Source organism: Panthera tigris, chromosome B2, assembly GCF_018350195.1.
Source record: "Panthera tigris isolate Pti1 chromosome B2, P.tigris_Pti1_mat1.1, whole genome shotgun sequence".
NCBI lineage: Eukaryota > Metazoa > Chordata > Mammalia > Carnivora > Felidae > Panthera > Panthera tigris.
The window spans coordinates 50,652,957-50,672,548 of record NC_056664.1 but is presented as its reverse complement, the minus strand read 5'-3'; positions in this window follow the sequence as shown (position 1 = coordinate 50,672,548).

Below are 19,592 nucleotides of genomic sequence, written 5' to 3'. Positions count from 1 at the left end.
ATGAAAATATGCTCATCATCACTTACCATCAGGGAAATGCAAATCAAAATTGCAATGCGATATTACCTCACACCTGTCAGAATAGCTAAAATCAACAACACAAGAAACAACAAGTGTTGGCAAGGATGTGGAGAAAAAAGAACACTTGTTATGGCCAACTAATCTTTGAAAGCAGGAAAGAATATTCAATGGAAAAAAGATAGTGTCTTTAACAAATTGTGGTGGGAGAACTGGACAGCAACATGCAGAAGAATAAAACTAGACCACCTTCTTACACCATTCACAAAAATAAACTCAAAATGGATAAAGGACCTGAATGTGAGACAGGAAACCATCAAAACCCTAGAGGAGAAAGCAGGACAAAACCTCTCTGACCTCAGCCGCAGCAATTTCTTACTTGATACATCTCTAAAGGCAAGGGAATTAAAAGCAAAAATGAATTACTGGGACCTCATGAAAAAAGGAGTTTCGGCACTGCAAAGGAAAAATCAACAAAACTAAAAGGCAACCAATAGAATGTGAAAGTTATTTGCGAATGACATATCAGATAAAGGGCTAGTATTGAAAATCTACAAAGAACTCACCAAACTCCACACCAAAAAAAAATAATAATAATAAACCAGTGAAGAAATGGGCAGAAAACATGAATAGACACTTCTCTAAAGAAGACATCCAGATGGCCAACAGGCACATGAAAAGATGCTCAACGTCGCTCCTCATCAGGGAAATACAAATCAAAACCACACTGAGATATCACTTCACGCCAGTCAGAGTGGCTAAAATGAACAAATCAGGAGACTATAGATGCTGGAGAGGATGTGGATAAATGGGAAACCTCTTGCACTGTTAATGGGAATGCAAATTGGTGCAGCCACTCTGGAAAACAGTGTGGAGGTTCCTCAAAAAATTAAAAATAGACCTACCCTATGACCCAGCAATAGCACTGCTAGGAATTTACCCAAGGGATACAGGAGTACTGATGCATAGGGGCACTTGTACCCCAATGTTTATAGCAGCACTCTCAACAATAGCCAAATTATGGAAAGAGCCTAAATGTCCATCAACTGATGAATGGATAAAGAAATTGTGGTTTATATACACAATGGAATACTACATGGCAATGGGAAAGAATGAAATATGGCCTTTTGTAGCAACGTGGATGAAACTGGAGAGTGTGATGCTAAGTGAAATAAGCCATACAGAGAAAGACAGATACCATATGGTTTCACTCTTATGTGGATCGTGAGAAACTTAACAGAAAGACCTTGGGGGAGGGGAAGGTTTTTTCCTTTTTTTTTTTTCCCATTTTTTTTAAATGGTTAGAGAGGGAGGGAGCCAAACCATAAGAGACTCTTAAAAACTGAGAACAAACTGAGGGTTGATGGGGGGTGGGAGGGAGGGGAGGGTGGGAGATGGGCACTGAGGAGGGCACTTGTTGGGATGAGCACTGGGTGTTGTATGGAAACCAATTTGACAATAAATTTCACATTTAAAAAAATAAAGAAGAAAAAAAAAAGAAAAAAAGAACACTTGTACACTGTTGGTGGGAATATGAAGTAGTGTAGCCACTCTGGAAAACTGTATGGAAGTTCCTCGAAAACTTAAAAATAGAGCTACACTATGATCCACCAATTGCACTACTGGGTATTTACCCAAAGAATACAAAACACTAATTCAAAGGGACACATGCATCCCTGTGTTTATAGCAGCGTAAGTTACAGTAGCTAAGAAGTGGAAGCCTCCCAAAGGTCCATCAATTGATGATGGATGAAGATCATGTGATATATATACATACACACACATATATATTTGTGTACATTTGTACATATACAATGTGTGTGTATATATATATACATGTGTGTATGTGTGCATGTATATGTATTCACAATGGAATATCATTCAGCTATAAAAAAGAATGATATCTTGCCATTTGCAATGACATGGATGAAGCTAGAGGGTATAATGCTAAATGAAATAAGCCAGTCAGAGGAAGACAAATACCATATGATTTCACTCATATGTGGAATTTCAGAAACAAAACAAATGGACAAAGGGAAAAAGAGAGAGCAAGACAAATCAAGAAATAGACTCAACAATAGAGAACAAACTGATGGTTAGCAGAGGGGAAAGGGGGATGAGTTAAATAGGTGATGGGGATTAAGGAGTGTCCTTGCCATGATAAGCACTGGATGATATATGGATATGTTTAATTATAATATTGCACACCTGAAATTAATAACACTGTATGTTAACTAACTAGAATTAAAATAAAAACTTAAAAAAATGATGGGCCAAGGATCTGAATAGACACTTTTCCTAAGACACACAGATGGCCAACAGGTACATGAAAAAGTGTCCAACATCACTAGTCATAAGAGAAATGCAAATAAACACCACAGAGGTATCACTTCACACCTATTAGAATGTCTATTCCCATAAAGAGTTAATAAGTGTTGGTGAAGATTGTGGAAAAAAGGAAACCCTTGTGCATTTTGGTGGGATTGTAAATCGGTGCAGCCACTAGGGAAAACAGTATAGAGATTCCTCCCCAAATTAGAAATAAAGTACTATATGACCTACCAATCCCAGTTTTGGGTATTTACCTGAAGGAAATGAAAACACTAACTCAGAAAGGTGTCTGCACCTCATATTTACTGCAGCATTGTTTACAAGAACTAAGACATGGAAATGACTCAAGTGTCCATCAATAGATGGATGAATAAAGAAAATATGGTATACACACACTCTCATATACTCGCACACATATGTATAAATATATATTTTTGCTTATTGACAAAATGTACACTCATTGCTGATAAACTAGATAATGCAGAAAAGAATAAAAAGCAGAAATATTCCTTCCAGATATAGGAGGAAGATGGCAGAGTAGGAGGATCCTGAGCTCATTTTGTCCTCTAGACACAGTGAGATAATAACTACATGTGTGAAACTAACTCCAAAAATGACCTGAAGACTAGCACAACAGTCCTTCCACAGTTAATTACAAAGAGGAGGCCATGTCAAAAACAATAGGAAGGGCAGAGACATGGTTGGGAACTAATCCCCCAGTGGTACTAACCACAAACAGCAGTGGATCACAATCACTAAGTGAAAGGATCAGACCCCACACCAGGCATCCCCCACACTGGGGACCCACACTGGAAAGATGATACCCCATAATATCTGGCTTTGAAAAACAGTGGGACCTAACTTTGGGAGATTTAAAAATCAATGAGGCATAACTCTGGGAACTCTAAAAATCAGTGGGCTTGATGTAGGGAGAGGGCCATAGGAAATTATGTCCCACCCTTAAAGAGCCAGAATACAAAATGACTTGACCCAAGACACAGCACAGAAGTACCAGTTTGAAAAGTACCTGGGATATACATTGAAAAGATTTATTGACTAATCTTAGAAAGTGTGGAGGGACAGGGATCTTCAGGAGATTTCTCTGGACATAAAAGTTCTGGTGAACACCATTTCTTTTGCCCTCTGGATACTTGCAGGAGCCAGTGCCAACACTCTCTCTCCATCTACTTTGCTAATACCACATGCCTCACCCCAGAGTTGCCCTGTGGACTCATGCCATCCAACCCACCTGTGTAGACATACATCCCTCCCAAGTGTCTCTTGCCCCACCACACACTGCTGGCAGTCCCAGCTGAGACCAGCACCACTCCAAAGTGACTCCTGCCCTCGGGAAAGGAGGAAATAATTTCACACATCAGCACATCTACAGTTTCAGCAGCCTGACTTCTTATCTGATTGTACAGGGAACAAGCCCTATCTTTAGGTATTTCTGCAGCTGTGGCAGAGAGGCTAATGGCAGATATCTATGCTGCTAACCTCACCCTCCAGATAGCCTCTGGTGGCCTCAGAGTATCCTCTCAACAGCACAGGGACCAAACCGTTCCCAGTGTACCCATAGCTGGCAAAAAGGATCACTGTAGTTGGTGTGGCTGAAGGTAAAGCCACAACAGCAGGGCACATGCAACCTACCCAGGACACACTCCGGGAGCAGCTGATTTTGGAGACCAGGAGATACTATGCTACAAGGCACAATAGGACCTCTTCTAAACAAAGCCACTACTTTCAAGACCAGGGGATGTGGCTGGCCTAACTAATGCATAGAAAAAACACAGAGAAGTAGACAAAATGAGGAACAGAGGAATATGTTCCAAATGAAAGAACAGAACAAAATAACAGTAAAAAACTTAATGAAATGGAGATCAGCAATATGCCTGATAAAGAATTCAAAGTAATAGTCATAAAAATATTCAGTGGACTGAAAAAAAAGTAGATGATCCCAGTGAAAAATTCAACAAATAATAGAAAATATTAAAAAGAACCAGTCAGGGGCACCTGGGTGGCTCAGTCGGTAAAGCATCTGACTTTGGCTCAGGTCATGATCTCACAGTTCATGAGTTCGAGACCTGCATTGGGCTCTGTGCTGACAGGTCAGAGCCTGGAGCCTGCTTTGGATTCTGTGTCTCCCTCTCTGCCCCTAACCCACTCACACTCTGTCTCTCTCTCTCAAATAAAATAAAATAAAATAAAATGAAATAAACATTAAAAGACATTTTTTTAAAAAAACAGAACCAGTCAGAGCTGAAGAATTCAGTAATTAAAATAAAAAATACAGTAGACAGAATCAAGAGCAGAGTGGAGGATGCAGAAGAACCGATCAGTGATCTAGAAAACAGAGTAATAGAAAGCAACCAAGAACAAAAAAAAGAGAACAGGTTAAGGGAACATAGTGATATCATCAAAACATATTAACATTTGCATTATAGGGATCCTAAAAGGAGAAAAGAGAATGAGGGATAAAACTTATTTGAAGAAACAAAGCTGAAAACTTCCTTAACCTGGGGAAACAAATGGACATCAACATCTAGGAATCACAAAGAACCCCTAACAAAATGATCCAAGGAGTTACACACTAAGATATATAATAATTAAAAGGGTATGATGTAATGATAAAGATAGAATTTTAAAAATAACAAGAGAAGCAAAAATAAACTATTGGGACCTCATTAAGATAAAAAGCTCCTGCACGGCAAAGGAAACAATCAATAAAACTAAAAGGCAACCAATGAAATGAGAGAAGATATTTACAAATGACATATCAGATAAAGGGTTAGTATCTAAAATCTATAAAGAACTTACCAAACTCAGCACCCAAAAAACAAATAATCCAGTGAAGAAATGGGCAGAATACATGAATAGGCACTTTTCCAAAGATTTCCAGATGGCTAACAGACATATGAAAAGATGCTCAAAATCACTCATCAACAGAGAAACACAAATCAAAACCATAATAAAATACCATCTCATACCTGTCAGAATGGCTAAAATTAACAACTCAGGAAACAACAGATGTTGGTAAGGATGTGGAGAAATGGGAACGCTTTTGTACTGTTGGCAGGAATGTAAAACTGGTATAGTGTAGCCACTCTGGAAAACAGTATGGAGGCTCCTCAAAAAATTAAAAATAGAACTACCCTACAACCCAGCAATTGCACCACTAGGAATTTAACCAAAGAATACAAAAATGCTAATTCTAAGGGACACGTGTACCCCCAATGTTTATAGCAGTACTATCAACAATAGCCAAATTATGGAAACAGTCAAAATATCCATCAACTGATGAATGTATAAAGAAGATGTGGTGTGTGTGTGTGTATACGTATTCCACGCAAACTGGAATACTACTTGGCCAATAAAAAAATGGAATCTTCCCATTTGCAACAACGTGGATGGAACTAGAGAGTATTATGCTAAGTGAAATAAGTCAGAGAAATATTTCATATGATTTCACTCATATGTGGAATTTGAGAAACTTAACAGATGAGCACAGGGGAAGGGAAGGAAAAATAAGTTACAGAGAGGGAGGCAAACCATAAGAGACTCTTAAATACAAAGAACAAATTGAGTGTTTCTGGGGGTAGGAGGGATGGGTTAAATGGTACTGATAAGCATTAAGGAGGGCAATTTTCAGGATGAGCAACTGGGTCTCATATATAAGAGATAAATCGCTGGGTTCTACTCCTGAAGCCAAGGCTACACTACATGTAAACTAACTTGAATTTAAATAAAAAAATAAAAGTAGCAAGAGAAAACAGTTATATACAAAGAAACCTCATTAGGCTATTAGCCAACTTTTTCAGCAGACACTTTGCAGGCCAGAAGGAAGTGGCATAATATAGTCAAAGTGCTGAAGGGAAAAAAGCATACAATTGTAAGTATGCACCCAACATAGAAGCACTTAAATACATAAAGAAAATATTAGTAGACATAAGGAAGAAATTGACAACAATACAACAATAGTAGGGGACTTTAACTTACATCAATAGATAGATCTCCCAAACAGAAAATCAATAAGGAAACAGCACATTAGACTGGGTGACCTTAACAGATATATATAGAACATTCCATCCAAAAACAACAGAATGCACATTCTGCTCACATGTTAGGCCACAAAACAAGTCTCAATAAATTTAAGAAGATTAAAATTACACCAAGTATTTTTTCTGATCCCAGTGGTATGAAACAAGTAATCTACTGCCAGAAAAAAATATGGAAAGAACACAAACACATGAAAACTAAATACCATACTACTAAACAATAAATAGGTCAACCAAAAAAATAAAAAAGTAAATAAAAAAAATACATGAAGACAAATGAAAGTCAAAATGTGACAGTCCAAAATCTTTGGGACACAGCAAAAATAGCTCTAAGCGCAAAGTTTGTAGTGATACAGGTCTACCTCAAGAAATAAGAAAAATCTCAAATAAACAGTCTAAAATTACACCTAAAGGAGCTAGAAAAAGAAGGACGAAGCCTAAAGCCAATAGAAGGGAGGAAATAATGAAGATTGCATGTTTAAAGCAAAAGAGTGAAACTGGACTAATTTATCACACCACACACAAAAAATCCACACTCAAAATGGATTGAATACCTAAGTGTGAGGGACTCTTGGGTGGCTCAGTTGGTTGCAGGTCTGACTCTAGATGTCAGCTCAGGTCATGATCTCAGGGTTATGGGATCAAGCCCCGAGCTGGGCTCTGTGCTGAGCATGGAGCCTGGTTGAGATTCTCTCTCTTTCCCCTTGTCCCTCCCCTGCTCCTACATGCACCCTCTCTCTCTCTCTCAAAATAAAAACAAAAAATACATATTTTTTAAAAAAGAACTAAATGTGAGACCTGAAACTATAAAACTCCTAAAATAAAACATAGGTAGTAATCTCCTGGACCTCAGCCTTAGCAAGGTATTTATGCATATGTCTCCTCAGGTAAGGGAAAAGAAAGCAAAAATAAACTGTTGAAATTAAACCAGACTAACACCATCTCAGACAAATCTGCCATGATGACTGCTCTATGACCTGAAGCTTTCTTAAGCACAGCCTCTCATTCACATTCTTTCCTTTTGTCTAACCACACACATAATAACCCTTAGGTACAATCTTAGGGCCTAAGATAGACTTCCAAGCACATGCTGTTCTTGTGGCTTTATAGAAGGAGCTGACTTTTGCTCAGGCCACTGCCTTCCTTGGGAGAGGGAGGAGGAAGAAGAGGAGAAGAAGAAGAGGAAACAACTAAGCCACAGGTAGTTTCTTACCAGTGCTAGGTACCCCACGTCCAAGAGACTAGAGGTGGGGCCAATGTTGCTTCCATGTGAGAACCATGAGGGGCAACCAGAAGCCCCACATAGAGCTCACAATTTACTGTTCACAGAAAAAAAGATAAGTAAATAAATAAGCAAAAAACTATGGCCTTAGTAGGTATTGGAGCAGAAGGGACCCTAATTCATGGTAATCCAGAACCTCACTCTAGGACTTTGGCAGATGGTGACAGAGGAAAAACCATTAGCGAAGCACACAGTAGTGTACTTGGGAAAAGATAAAAGCCCACCTTCCTCTAATGAAGTTTTTATTTTCTTAATACCTGAGAATATATTCTCCTGAGAAATATGAGTATTCTCCTGAAAAACATGGGGATCTTTCTGAGAAACATGGGTATTCTCCTGAGAAAAATGTTACAAACCTCTTCAGGAGAATTTCACCTTCGAGTTACGTTCACTAAAGCTATCCTAAGGGGAAATACAATTTGGGATCCTGTGTTACTGCTTCTCTTGCACCAGGCTGTAAACGTAAAGCAATAGCAGTTGCCAAGAGGATTTGAGGTAACAACAGCCACTATACAGGAATTAGCAAAAAGTACAAATAATCAGGCCAGCACAAAGTTTCTATAATAGCTGTGTATGGCCTGTGAAAAAACTGGACAGCACCTAGAGAATGACCATGTATTTTGGAGAAATGATTAAGCTTGTTCCTGATATACACACTGCTGTCCCTAGTATCACCCAAATCTTTGAACAAATAGTACGTGGTGTAGGTTATCATGTGGTTTTGGATTTAGTCAACATTTTCTTTAGTATTCTTTTGCATCCTGAGTCACTAGACCAATGCATTTTCACTTGTGATGGTTGACAGTGGACATTCCAGGTATTGCCATAAGCTTATTTGGATAGCTCCACTATGTGCCATGATGTGATTGCCCATGATTTGTCTTTATACCCACTCATCACCCATAGTTAAAAGATTTCATTATATTTATGATGTGATGCTAAACTCTGAAGACTTGTCTCTGTTATAGTCTTATCTGAATGGCCTCTGCTCTCATTTGAACAAGTTAGGATGGGCCATCAATCCACAGAAAGTACAAGGCCCTGGACTAGAAGTAAAGTTTTTAGGGGTTACCTGGTCAGGTAAGACAACTATCACTCTCTGTGATTGACTAGATCCAACAATTTCCTATCCCTAACACAGTGAAGCAACTTCAAGTTCCTAGATCTACTGAGTATTGGAGGCCTTTATCCCACATCTAGCACAATGCCTGCACCCTCTATCCCATCTGGTAAAAAGGGGAACTGGCATTGAGTAGAAGTGAAGAAGTAGTAGAAATAGCTGCCTTTGATAAAGCTCAGACATCAGTTGTTTAAGTATAGGCCTTAGGAACGACTTCATCTAGTATCCCCATGAACCTAGATGATACCTAAGTGATACTAGATGGATTGATTTCGACATTATGGCAGGAACAGCATGGAAAGTTAACCTCACTGGGTTTTTGGTCACAATTGGAAGGGAACAGAGATACAATTTTCTACTATTGAACAAATATTAGGCATATTTAAGGACTTTCAACAAGTATAGCTCTTAATGGCCACTGTTTTGGTAACTGTCCAAACAGGGTTGCCTATAAAGCAATGGATAGATGATATATTCAGAAGACCAGCATCTCCCATAGCACAAGCCCCAACATTGCAAAAATGGCATATTTACTTACAGCCAGGGAGTGTTCTCTCCAATGGTCCACTGGAAGCTGAATTGCATGCTGTCTTGGAGCCAGTAAAATATAAAATCCTTAATTCCCCCCCAGAACTTCCTATGGAGACTTCCTCACAAGTGAAGGAATGCACATACCCTGTTCCTGAAGATTCTTGGTATAGAGATGGCTCTAATAAGGGGAATCCTAGTCGCTGGACTGTGGTAGTAATCCAATGTCAGACTGATACTACCTGATTTGAGACTGCAGATGATAAAAGCAGACAGGGGACTGAATTGAGGACTGCATGGATGGTATGAATGTCTAAACTTTGGCCCCTTACCTTCTGCACAGATAGTTGGGCTGTCTATAAGGGTTTGACAACCTGGATGACCCAAAGGGCTTGGGTCAACTGGTGAATTTTACAGAAATCATTATGGAAAGCTGGATTATGGAAACATCTGGGAAAGGACACAGGACCCTGCTGCCCCTCTTACTGTTCTTCATATCTCAGCACATAGACCTATCTCACCCCATGGTAGTACTGAGTGTCATGTACTGATATCCCTGAAGGATAGTGACAGGGGAACACATTTTACTAGACATGATGTACAGGACAGGGCTTGTGAGTGGGACACACATTGGCATTTTCATTTGCCCTATAATTCATAGGCTACCAGGCTAATTGAAGGGGAAAATGGCCTTCTTAAAGTGCAGTTCAAAGCCCTCCCACAGACACCACAGTTTATGGATGGATGAAAGTCTTGCCAGAAGCTATACTCTTATACTTGACTGGGACAGGCTGTGGAACCACCCCTTATGCACAATTAGATACAAAAACCAGTGCACCTATGACTATTGTTGTCCAGAAAACAAAGCCTGAAGTGCTGGTTCCTGAGCTCATAGCAGGCCAGAGACAAATTCTCAGCCCATCCTCCTGGGGGAGGGGACACTTGGATGGGAGTTGAAATGGCAACCCCCCACCCCAGGATGAATAGGCTATTTCTTGCCAGAGTGTAAGAAATATCCTAGACAGCTAAAATGGTCTCTGTTGACCCTTCTGGAGCCTGGGACAAAACAGCCAATATATACATACTCTGGACAGGTATCTCTATACTCTGAGGTGGTTACCTAATGTAGTCATTTGCACCACCTTTAATTTTATATATATAGGCTAATTCTTTGCTCCCCTCCACCCCAGGAAACATGTCTGTTATATTCCTCTCACTCATGAACCTCAGACCTCTTCTGTCCTCATGACCAAGAGTGAAGCCACTAACATCATCTTAAAAGATGGAGAGGCTCTCCCCAGACAAACTACTAAGCATTTATTCTTTTATCCTTAGGTGAAGGAAAGGTGAAGGAAACCTTTCTCTGCAATGGGCACAGACATATGTGGATGGTCTACAATGAGATTCATGCTAGATATGTCATTTGCTCCCTTTTTCAGGTTACCTTACTCCAGGTTACCATGGTGTGTGTCACCCCTACAAGGAAATGATCCTATGCTCACTTTAAGCCAATGGTTATCAAGCTGGTTTAGAACCTGGGGACACAGTGGCAAAAAGTATTCCTCATTCTCTGTTGTGTCATCAGTATAGATCTCTTTTCCCATTACTGTCTGCACTACTGCTGTGGCTTATGCCTTCAACTTAAACACCGTCTGGCAAAAAACCTGCCCCAAAGAGGCCACTCTGATGGCTCAGGGGATATCATGAAAGAGGTGCACGCATGGCATTCTAAGCGCCAGAATTGAGGGGTGTGGTATGTGAAAGAAAATAAAGCCATTTTGCACAAATATTTCCTGATAAGTGCTCTGTGACCTGAATCCTTCTTGAGCACAACCCCCACCATTCTTTTTGTCTGACCATACATGTAATAACCCTTAAGTACACACTTGGGTCATAGTATCATACTCTGGAGATAGGACTACATTTTCTCCCAGGTGGTCTACCGGCACATATTCCCTGGCCTCTAGGGCTAGAAAAGTAGTTCTTGTGGTTGGTAGGGTGGCAGAGATCTATTTATCTTGCACCCACCTGGAACCTGTCCATAAGTCCCTTAAATGAGCTATTTCTCATCAAGCTGGACTTGTCAGCCTTTTTCTTTGGTCTTACTGATCCTTTGGCCTTTCAAGGTAATTTTGCAAATACTTTCATGGAACAGGACAACATCAAAATAAAAAGCTTTTGCACAGCAAAGGAAGTCATTGACTAAACAAAAAGGCAACCTAATAAACTGGAGAAGATATGTGCAAATGATATATTCGATAAAGAGTTAATATTCAAACCGTATAGAGAACTCACACAACTCACACACCAATTTAAAAATGGGCAGAGGTCTGGGGTGCCCAGGTGGCTCAGTTGGTTAAGTGTCCTACTTTGGCTCAGGTCATGATTTTGCAGTTTGTGAATTCAAGCCCCACATTGGGCTCTGTGTTGACAGTTCAGACCCTGGAGCCTGCTTCGAATTCTGTATCTCCCTCTCTCTCTGGCCCTCTCCTGCTTGCACTCTATCTCTCAAAAATAAATAAACATGAAAAAAAATTTTTTAATGGGCAGAGGACCTGAAAAGACCTGTTTCTGAAGAAGACATACAGATGGCCAACAGACATGAAAAGATGCTCAACGTGACTAATCATCAAGGAAATGCAGAGCAAAATCACAATGAGCTATCACTTTGCACCTATCCAAGTGACTAGTACCAAAAACAAAGAATAACAAGTGTTGGCAAGGATGTGGGGCAAAGGGAACTCTCGGTGGGAATGTACATTGGTGCAGCCACTATGTGACAGTTTGAATTTCCTCAAAAAAGTAAAAGTAGAAATATAATCCAGCAATTCCACTACTGGCTATTTGCCCCCCCAAAAAAAAATGAAAACACAAATTTGAAAAGATATATGTACCTTTATGTTTATTGCAGCATTATTTACAATAGCCAAGATATGAAAGCAATCCATGTCTATTGATAGGTGAATGGATAAAGATGTGATGTACACACACACAGGAATATTATCCATAAAAAAAATGAAATCTTGCCATTTGTAACAATTTGGAGGGTATGATGCTAAGTGAAATAAGCCAGAGAAAGACAAATATCATATGATTTCATTATGTGTGGAACAAAAAAAAAAAAAAAAAAAAAAACAAATGAAGAAACAACCACAACAAAAAACCCTCAAAATCTTAAATACAGAGAACTGGTAATCACCAGAAAGGAGATGGATTGGGAAGGGGGTGAAAAATAGATAAAGAGGATTAACAAACTGCCAGTTATAAAAGAAACACATCACAAAGATGAAAAGTACAACATAGGGAATATAGTCAATACTACTGTAATAACATGGTATGGTGACAGATGGTAACTACATTTATTGTAGTGAGCACTGAGTAGTTGACCAACATGCTGTACACCTGAAACCAATGTGTTACTATATGTTAATTGTACTTCAATAAAAACATATATTACTTTCAAGCTAATTTCCTCCAAATACAGATTTTCCTTGACTTACAATGGGGTTACATCTTGATAAAATATTTTCAATTTATGGCGAGTTTAAGTAAAAAAAATGTGTTTAATACACCCAACATACCAAACATTATAGCTTAGTCTGACTTAGTTGTGCTCAGAACACTTACACCGGCCCACAACTGTGGGCCACACCCATCTAACACACAGCTTATTTTAGAATAGTGTTGAGTATCTCATGTAATTTATTGGGTGCTATGCTAAAAGTGAAAAACAGAATGTCTCATGGGTACAGAATGGTTTTAAGTGTATCAAGCATTTACCCTTGTGATTACAGGGCTAACTGGGAGCTATGGCTCACTGCCACTCCCCAGCATCACAAGAGAGTATCATACTGCATACAGCTAACCTGTGAAAAGATCAAAATTCCAAGTAACATTTCTACAGAATGTGTCTTGCTTTCACACTATAGTAAAGTCAAGAAAAATCATAAGCCAAACCATTATAAGTTGGGGGCTATCTGGGGCTATCTGTAGTTGTTAATACCTCCAAGTATTTTTTTCTAATTTTTTACACATTTTTAAACAAAATTGGAATAATTTTATACACATACACACATATGTAAAAACTTCACTGTGCTCTTAGAATATCTTAACATTATACCATGAACATTTTAACATGTCGTTAAATATGTCCGGAAAAATTATTTTTAAAAATTTCAATATTAAATAGAATTACAGAACTCAAAACAGAATTATGTGTGAAGAAGCCTCAAACCATCTTGACCCACCCAGCCATCCACCACCATTCTCACCACTGCCACCACCATCTGGACCATTATCATCACTGTTAACTGCTCTCATCAGCACCAGGACACTCTCTGGCCTATAGAGTAACCACTACATTAAGTTATTGTTTATCTTTCCAGCTGAAAACACTATTTTTAATGGCTGCATGATATTCCAACCTGAAGAGATACAAGATCTACATTCTTTTACTTTTGGACGTATGGGAATGTTTCTAATTTCTTTTTTTTACCACTGTAACTAGTATTTACAACAGTTTTTCACAGTATTTCCATGATGTGGAAGAATCCAGCACCAAAAAAGATATATTTTGTTCATTAATTTGTACTTCTGTGTTTTACCAAAATCGTGAAGCCAAAGTGTCCCTTAGAATTAGTCAAATTTAGTTCAGTCCTCTTACTTAACAGACGTAGGAAAGTGAAACAGAGTGTGTGACTTGCCCAAAGACACAAGCTAGTTAGCAGGAGGACAGGGATGGAGAACAGGACAGTTCACCATCTGCCCCAGCATTGCTCCGCACCCCAGGACTGATTATCTGGCTGGTATGACTGACTAGAGTCGTAGGCCCTCTCCCATTGGTCAGTCCCATATAACCCTCTTCAGTCTGCACCTTCCCAGAAAGAAAGAAGAATTTTTAAATGAAAAGTGGCTTCATTTCTCTGCTAGAGCATCCTGGTTGAACCATCTCTAGGTTAAACATCAGGTACATAAATAAGAAAAAAAAAGTGAAAACAGAGAAACTAAGGGGGGGTGATTCCAAAGCTTCAGTATTTCTTCCAAATCATGCAGCAGAATCTAGCCAGCTGCCAAGCCAAGAGACAATCTGTGAAACTAGATTCCACCCAAGTCCTTGGATATCCTCCCTCTCCTTGTTCTTTTCTCTTAAGGCAATATGTAAAATTCCCTGGAATTTAGAAGTGTTTAGCTCAGCAATGGGCATCTAAGCATTTTTCCCAAGATAATATACAGATAAGTGCACAGTATTATGTAAAATGGTTTTTTATTACAGCCTTAGTTATTATAATGAAAACTGGAAAATAACCTAAATTATATTTCCTCAGTATGTATCTTATTTGCTTCCACAGGTTCTCCTAGCCTTACCTGTCTTTTCTAAATGTTTTTTATTATTTATTTTTGAGAAAGAGAGAGAGAGAGAGAGAGAGCGAATGGAGGAGTGGGGAGGGGGCAGGGGATCTGAAGCAGGTTCTGTGCTGACAGCAGAGAGCCGATATGGAGCTCAAATTCACAAATCATAAGATCATGAGCTGAGCGGAAGTAGAGATGCTTAACCTACTGAGCCACCCAGGCACCCAACCTTACCTGTCTTTTAGACCTGGTTCACATTGCTTTCTTTACTTTAGCTATTGTTAAGGCTGACCTACTCTATATAGACCATAAAAGTCCACCTGCTGAGGCCAGTCAGCCACACTTATAGTCTCTGGCTCTCTCTGACCCCTCAAATGGAGAACTGCACTGCAGAACAGATCTGGTTTGTCAAGTGGCTGCCAAAGATGCTGACTGATGAGAAGGAATGTGAGGGAGTAAACGTCCTTGTGAGGAAAACTTTGACCATTGGAAAAGAGGAGAAGAAGGGGAGCTGGCAGACAAATTCCTTCTCCTTTCCTCCCTTCAAAGACTGTTCTGAGGTGTGACTTTATATAGTTTTTCTGGGTATATGCTGCTTGATCAGGCAAGTGTACCTTCGAAGGAACAGGTTTTACTTCTTATGGTCTCATCATGAAGCAAACGACATCATGTGGCATTGTTTCCCATCCTTCACTACTTCATACATCTTTTCCTTCACTCTTGCTGCCTTCGGATTGCACCTTCCAAATGAAACATAAACATTTATTGCTTGTCTTGAGTTCTGTTTCATAGGGAACCTGGGCTAAGGCAGGTTTTTGTTTTGTTTATAATGTTTATTTATTTTTGAGAGAGGGAGAGAGAGAGAGAAAATATATGAGTGGGGGAGGGGTAAAGAGAGGGAGGGAGACAAGGATCTGAAGCAGGCTCTGCACTGAGAGCAGAGAGCCCAATGTGGGGCTTGAATTCACCAACTGTAAGATCATGAGCTGAGCTGAAGTCAGATGCTTAGCCAACTGAGCCACCCAGGTGCCCCAGGAAGATTGGTTTTAAAAACTGGTCTTAAAATTGGAAGTTGTCAACAGTAGCAGCTCAAAATGGTGATGTACCCTATATTTGATAATTTGGAAAGAACTCTGAGTCATATTTTTAAAGGAAAGTTAACCCTGATTGTTTCTAGATAGTAAGATTTTGGACATTTCTTATTCTTTTTTTAACCATTATAAATTTATTGTTACAGTTTTTAAAACAAGTATATATTTAACTTCTAAACAGAATAATTTTTGACAGTGCAATTTTTACACTAAATTGTTGACAAAATTCTCAACACTATATAATTTCTTCTAATGAATAAATTTTAAGTATAAATGTTTTATCAATGCCAAGTCTACAGAGAAGTAATTTTTATGTATATAAATAGATACATAATATATAAAGTACCTAACCATTTTTGAATAGAACTTTTATCAAATCAATTTGTTTTTTAATTAGGCTGTCTACTGATAAATCACTTTACTCAGCATCCAGTTTCAGAAATGCCATTTAATAATTGTCTATTTACAAAGAACAACAGTCCTTTTATGACACTCAAGATTTTTGGCTTTTAGCCTTGTAGACACAGTTCGCTGTACTATTTATAACTGTCCACACAAATTGGTCATAAAAGGATGGTATTTGGGGTGAGTTCAGTCAGTTCCCTGCAGAATTCAATAATAAACCTGTTGCTAAACTTAGAAATGCTATTTTTATTATTTATAAGTGGTTTTTTATTCCATTTATGGCATATCAGCTGATTTAAATAAGCAACTTATATCTGAATAAGGATTTCATCCAAGTGTGCAACCTAAATGGAAAAATTTGAAGCCAAATAAAAATATACTATAAAAAAGTAAAGATGGTACCAAATTTTAGATCCAAATAAATTAGGAAATAGATCAGCCAATGGTTTATGATTCTAAATTCAGATATGATATCAATATACAGAGATAGTAGGACAAAGGTGAGTTACAGAAAGAACCTTCATCAACTTCGAAATATCACTTTTGGTGGAGAATAGAAGATGAAGATTAAAAGCAATGGCTAAGTCAAAAGACATCAATTTCTAACACACATGTCCCATGCCTGGTGATATATGTAATTTAAAAGGTGTGTGGATAACACTATGAAACAAGAGTAAAGAAAACCATCATTATTTTAAGCCTATCGCAATGAAATAACTGGTGCACCCTCATTCTCCTTCTAACTGGATTCTGGAGTTACTTGCCCACTCTTCTTGTGGTATCTAAAGTTCTGGAAATATCAGTCCTCCTAGAGCTCCCTTTCTAGTGAGGGAGTAGACATGGGTCAAATCATCACCAAGTACATAATTATAAACTCTGGTAAGTGTTGTGAAGAAATATTCCAAAAATCAAATAGAGCATATAATGAAGATAATGATCTATTGTGGCAGAACTGAAGGCATGTTCCAGGAAAGGCTTCCTTGAGCAAGAAACTAACATTCATGCCGATATCCTAAGGAGTTTTCCAGGCAAAAAGGAGTGTGCCAGGCAGAAGGAAGAGGTTGTGTCAATTCACAATGCATTCAGTGAATGAAAACATTTTGGTGTGGGAGCTAAATAAATTTGGAAAGCTGGAGTGCCTAAATTCTACAAATTCTGGTCAGAACATGTAAGGACAAAGCCATTCGCCACCCTCTCCACTTTCTCTAGTATTTCAGTTCTGGAGCTGTCCCTTGCAACATGCTCCAGTGTTTTCCCTTCCAAGAGTCCCACCTAGGAGGCTTTACATAAGCAGAACCTGCAGTGTGGTTGTGATCACGAAATGGTCATAGGGTGACCATGAAATGGTCATAGGGTGACCACAAAATGAACTTACTTCTGGTATAGTACATTGTATGCAACTTTCTAGATTATAAAGTGCAATCAGCAAGGATCCTAGCAGCAAAGGATGGTGCAGCATGCCAGGCTGGCAAGAGTGAAGAGGTATTTCCATGTGCAGGCCCCGAGAGAGCTGGGAAAACAGCAGTTTCTAGAATCTGAATAGATAAACTGTACCTGACAAAAGATATTTCCTTTGACAAAGGTATCCTGTGGCTATCCTTCAGATAGGCTAGTGGAAGAAGAAGGTGTCCAGCCTTTCTCATTTCCCACCCTCTGATCCCTTGTCACTGCTGTGAAGCCACACACTTGTCATCCTCCCAAGACTTAGAACAGAAGGGAGAATGGAGGATAGGCAAACCAGGTGACCTTGTCAGAGAGGGTTAAAGCATAGTGCTCAGTTTCAAATCTTAGGGGAGGCACTTAGAAATTGTGTGACCTTAGGAATGGTAACCCTTCTCCAAATGCCTCAATTTCCTCACCTTTAAAATGGAAGTGATGACAATTACACATTGATTCACTTTAAAGATTCATAAAGTGTTCAGATGAGTGCCTGACACGTAATCAGTGCTTATAAATGTTCTTAACATACTCATTTATGGAAGAAACTGAAGTTCAGGCAAGGTGAGTGACTTACTCAAGCTCCCATTGTCAGAAGGGACACAAAGCTTGAATCCAGGATTTGTTGTTCTTGTCTTGACACTCTGATCTCGCTCTTCACCAGTCTCTTCTCCAGAACTGACAAAAGAATTACCAAATTCACTAAAATTTAGTTCAGTAAGCATATTCTGAATCTTGTCTATGTCAATTTTTAGAATATTTACATTCCCTCCACATACTTTATTGAGATATAATTAACATATAACTATGTAATTTTAAGGCACAAAATGTGTCAATTTGATGCAATTATTTATTGCAATGTGTTTACCACTATAGTTTTAAGTAACATCTTTATCACTCTTTACCACTTCTTTGTTGGAGTGACAACATTTAAGACCTACTCTCTTATCAACTTCTAAGCACACTTTTTAAAAATTCATTAGCAGAGGACAGGGAAATGTTTCTCACATTCTCTATAACTTAATGTAAACAGGAAATTGTACCTTCCAGATACCTTGTAATTGTAGATCCTATCACAGTAAACATGAGGTTGACAATAACAGGGTCTTTTTAGACTTCTCAATGGAGACTCTCAGAAGTGCAATCAATTTAGGAGCCTCCATGGAGCTCACTTACCTATAGAACTGAGATAATTGTACATCATATTTCACTAATTGAAATGCCTCAGGAGAGTTAAAAGTTCAAATAATTGGAGTGGGTAGAACCAACCATCCTCCCAGTCTTAAGAAAAATTCTCCAAGAAGTTTCTGATCTGAGACAAGTATCCACAAGCCAACTACTGGGAACCCCCAGGCGTGCTCTAGTCAGTTCCACCAGAAGGCCAGGGCACTCCTGCATGGGGTATAAGGGACCACAACAAAAATTATATGTCAACAAAGTAACCAACCTAGAATAAATGGATGAATTTCTAGAAACACAATCTTCCAAAGTGAATCAGGAGGTGCTTGGGTGGCTAAGTTGGTTAAGTGTCTGACTTCTGCCCAGGTCATGGTCTTACAGTTCATGAGTTTGAGCCTGCATCAGGCTCTGTGCTGACAGCTCAGAGCCAGGAGCCTGCTTCAGATTCTCTGTCTCCCTCTCCCTCTCCCCAACTTGTGTGCACATGCACTCTCAAAAATAAATCAATAAAATTTTTTTTTAAAGTGAATCAGAAAGAAATAGAAGATCTGAACAGACCAATTACCAGTAACAAAATTGAATCAGTAATCAAAAAACTCCCAATAAGCAAAAGGCCAGGATCAGATTGATTCACAGGTGAATCCTACCAACATTTAAAGAAGAATTAATACCTATTCTTTTTAAACTATTCCCAAAAAAACAGAAGAGGAAGTAAAACTTTCAAATTCATTTGAGAAGGCCTGCATTATCCTGATATTAAAACCAAAGACACTAAAAAAAAGAAAGAAAACTACAGG